We start from the raw sequence: 4,602 nt of genomic DNA, 5'->3' as shown, positions 1-4,602 counted from the left end.
AGAGAGGAAAATCAATTTCCTATAGGCACATGCCCACTGATAGGTTATCAAGTCCAAAATGATCAGCCTTAAACAAATATACATATAGCCAAGACTATAAGAATTCATAAAGTTGTATAAGCACACATATATAAAAAAAATTAACTAAACAAGGAGATGCTATGAACTTGAGAGGCACCAGGAGAATGAGGTGGTACTAGAATAGTTGGGTTGAAAGGGGGGGGGATAATATAAATGCAATATACATAGAGAAAATTCTTAAAATAAATTAAAACAAAAAATAATAACCATTCAAAGTAATTGTGAATTTTGTTCCTTTTCAGTATTTTGGTGGTATCATTACTATCACATGACATTATTATCTATAAAGTAAACAATATACCCAGTTGTCTAGACAGTTATGTAATGATAGAAATTAACCTATATAAACAAACATTATAAGACAGCCATGATTTTCTATCAAATATTTTCAGGAAAGCAAGTAATGGTATGCAAATTAGGCAAGAACACACATTCATGTAAATGATATATCACTTGCTGTAGTATTTTCAGAATATCAACGCACAGAAGAAATTTCCCCTTATTCAGACAAGCTGGAAGTGACTGTCAGTGGTCATGGGAGTGGAATCAAGTTTCCTATCAGCACCTCACTTCCTCCTTCCTCTCTTGGCCTCTCAATTACAATGATTTTTCAAGACACAATTCCAAAGTTGAAGTTTACCCTGGAACCATTACTTATCATTTGGGCTTAAATATCATTGTTTATGACTAGACTGTCAGCATCAGAAGGAAAAGTTTTTAAGAAATTAATTATAGGCATACTGGGCATGATAATACTTGCTTATAACATCAGCATTCAGAAAGCTGAACGAGAACAATTAGAAGCTGCAGACCACGCTGTGATTTTTTCCATCTTTATTAAATTGGGTTCTTCTTATTTACATTTCAAATGTCATTCCTTTCCCGGATTCCAGGTCAACATCCCCGTAACCCCTCCCCCTCTCTTTCTACATGGGTGTTCCCCTCCCCATCTTTCCCCCATTACCGCCCTCCCGACAAGAATCCCGTTCACTGGGGGTCCAGCCTTGGCAGGACCAAGGGCTTCCCCTTCCACTGGTGCTCTTACTAGGCTAGTCATTGCTACCTATGCAGTTGGAGCCCAGGGTCAGTCCATGTATAGTCTTTGGGTAGTGCCTCAGTCCCTGGAAGCTCTGGTTGGTTGGCATTTTTGTTCATATGGGGTCTCAAGCTCCTTCAGCTCTTGAAGTCCTTTCTCTGATTCCTTCAACGGGGAACCCGTTCTCAGTTCAGTGGTTTGCTGCTGGCATTGGCCTATGTATTTGTCATATTCTGGCTGTGTCTTTCAGGAGAAATCTGCATCTGGTTCCTGTCAGCCTGCACTTCTTTGCTTCATCCATTTTATCTAGTTTGGTGGCAGAATATATATGGGCCACATATGGGGCAGCCTCTGAAGGGCCATTCCTTCAGCCTCTGATCTAAATTTTGCCTCCCTTTCCCCTCCTAAGGGTATTCTTGTTCCCCTTTTAAAGGAGTGAAGCATCCGCATTTTGGTCATCCTTCTTGAGTGTCATGTGCTCTGTGCATCTAGGGTAATTTAAGCATTTGGGCTAAGAGCCACTTATCAATGAGTGCATAGAAAATGTTCTTTTCTGTGATTGGGTTACCTCATTCAGGAAGATATTTTCCAGTTGATTCCATTTGCCTATGAATTTCATAAGGTCATTGTTTTTGATAGCTGAGTAGTATTCCATTATGTAGATGTACCACATTTTCTGTATCCATTCCTCTGTTGAAGGGCATCTGGGTTCTTTCCAGCTTCTGGCTATTATAAATAAGGCTGCTATGAACACAGTGGAGCATGTGTCTTTGTTATATGTTGGAACATCTTTTGGGTATATGCCCAACAGAAGTATAGCTGGGTCCTCAGGTAGTACAATGTCCAATTTTCTGAGGAACAGGATTGATTTCCAGAATGGTTGTTTCAGGATGCAATCCCACCAAACATGGAGAAGCGTTCCTCTTTCTCCACATCTGCGTCAGCATATGCTGTTGCTGGAGTTTTTGATCTTAATCATTCTGACTGGTGTGAGGTGCAATCTCAGGGTTGTTTTGATTTGCATTTCCCTTATGTTGAACATTTCTTTAGATGCTTCTCAGCAATTCAGCATACCTCAGCTGTGACTTCTCTGTTTATCTCTGAACCCCATTTTTAATAGGGTTATTTGTCTCCCTGCGATCTAACTTCTTGAGTTCTTTGTATATTTTGGATATAAGCCCTCTATCCATTGTAGCATTGGTAAAGATCTTTTCCCAATCTGTTGGTTGCCATTTTGTCCTAACCACAGTGTCCTTTGCCTTACAGAAGCTTTGCAATTTTATGAGATCCCATTTGTCGATTCTTGATCTTAGAGCATAAGCCATTGGTGTTTTGTTCAGGAAATTTTTTCCAGTGCCCATGTGTTTGAGATGCTTCCCCACTTTTTCTCCTATTAGTTTGAGTGTATCTGGTTTGATGTGAAGGTCCTTGATCCACTTGGACTTAAGCATTGTACGGGGTGATAAGAATGGATCGATCTGCATTCTTCTACATGCTGACCTCCAGTTGAACCAGCACCATTTGCTGAAACTGCTATCTTTTTTCCATTGGAAGGTTTTGGCTCCTTTGTCAAAAGTCAAGTGACCATAGGTGTGTGGGTTCATTTCTGGGTCCTCAATTCTGTTCCTTTGGTCTATCTGTCTGTCTCTGTACCAATACCATGCAGTTTTTATCACTTTTGCTATGTAATACTGCTTGAGCTCAGGGATAGTGATTCCTCCAGAAGTCCTTTTATTGTTGAGGATAGTTTTAGCTATCCTGGGTTTTTTGTTATTCCAGATGAATTTGCAAATTGTTCTGTCTAACTCTAAGAAGAATTGGGTAGGCCTTTTGATGGGGATTACATTTAATTTGCAGATTGCTTTTGGTAAAATGGCCATTTTTACTAAACTAATCCTGCCACTCCATGAGCATGGCAGATCATTCCATCTTCTGAGATCTTCTTTAATTTCTTTCTTCAGAGGCTTGAAGTTCTTATCATACATATTGTTCACTTGCTTGGTTAAAGTCACACCGAAGTATTTTATATCATTTGGGACTATTATGAAGGGTGTCGTTTCCCTAATTTCTTTCTTGGCTTGTTTTTCTTTTGTGTAGAGAAAGACTACTGATTTATTTGAGTTAATTTTATACCCAGGCACTTTGCTGAAGCTGTTTATCAGGTTTAGTAGTTCTCTGGTGGACCTTTTGGGATCACTTAAATATACTGTCATATCACCTGCAAATAGTGATATTTTGACTTCTTCCTTTCCAATCTATATCCCTTTGATCTCCTTTTATTGTCTGATTGCTCTGGCTAGAACTTCAAGAACTATATTGAATAAGTAGGGAGAGAGTGGGCAGACTTGTCTAGTCCCTGACTTTAGTGGGATTGCTTCAAGTTTCTCTCCATTCAGTTTGATGTTAGCTACTTGTTTGCTGTATATGGCTTTTCTTATGTTTAGGTATGGGCCTTAACCTCCTGTTCTTTCCAGGACTTTTATCATGAAGGGGTGTTGAATTTTGTCAAATGCTTTCTCAACATCTAATGAAAAGATCATGTGTTTTTTATCATTCAGTTTGTTTATATAGTGGATTATGTTGATAGTTTTCCATATATTAAACCATCCCTGCACACCTTGGATAAAGCCTACTTGATCATGATGGATGATTGTTCTGATATGTTCTTAGATTTGGTTTGCAAGAATTTATTGAGTATTTTTGCATCAGTATTCATAAGGAAAATTGGTCTGAAGTTCTCTTTCTTTGTTGGGTCTTTGTGTGGTTTAGGTATAAGAGTAATTGTGGCTTCATGGAAGGAATTTGGTAGTGCTCCATCTGTGTCAATTTTGTGGAATGGTTTGGATAGTATTGGTATGAGGTTTTCTATGAATGTCTGATAGAATTCTTCACTGAACCCAGCTGGACCTTGGCTATTTTTGGCTGGGAGACTTTCAATGACTGCTTCTATTCCTTTAGGAATTATGAAGTTGTTTGCATGGTTTATCTGTTCCTGATTTAACTTCAGTACCTGGTATCTTTCTAGGAAATTGTCCATTTCCTGCAAATTTTCAAGTTTTGTTGAATATAGGCTTTTGTAGTAAGATCTGATTAATTTCCTGTGATTCTTGTGCTATGTCTTGCTTTTTATTTCTGATTTTGTTTATTTGGACACACTCTTTATGTCCTCTGGTTAGTCTGGCTAAGGGTTTATCTATCTTGTTGATTTTCTCAAGGAATCAGCTTTTGGTTCTGTTGATTATTTGTATAGTCCTTTTTGTTTCTACTCGGTTGATTTCAGCTCTGTGTTTGATTATTTCCTGCCTTCTACTCCTCCTGGGTGTATTTGCTTCTTTTTGTTCTAGAGCTTTTAGGTGTGCTGTCAAGCTGCTGACATATGCTCTCTTCTGTTTCATTCTGCAGGCACTCAGAACTATGAGTTTTCCTCTTAGCACAACTTTCATAGTCTTCTGGCTTTCATAGTCTCTGGTGAGAAGTCTGGTGTA

Source organism: Rattus rattus, chromosome 6 (assembly GCF_011064425.1).
Source record: "Rattus rattus isolate New Zealand chromosome 6, Rrattus_CSIRO_v1, whole genome shotgun sequence".
NCBI classification, from domain to species: Eukaryota; Metazoa; Chordata; class Mammalia; order Rodentia; family Muridae; genus Rattus; species Rattus rattus.
This window is presented reverse-complemented; position numbering follows the sequence as displayed.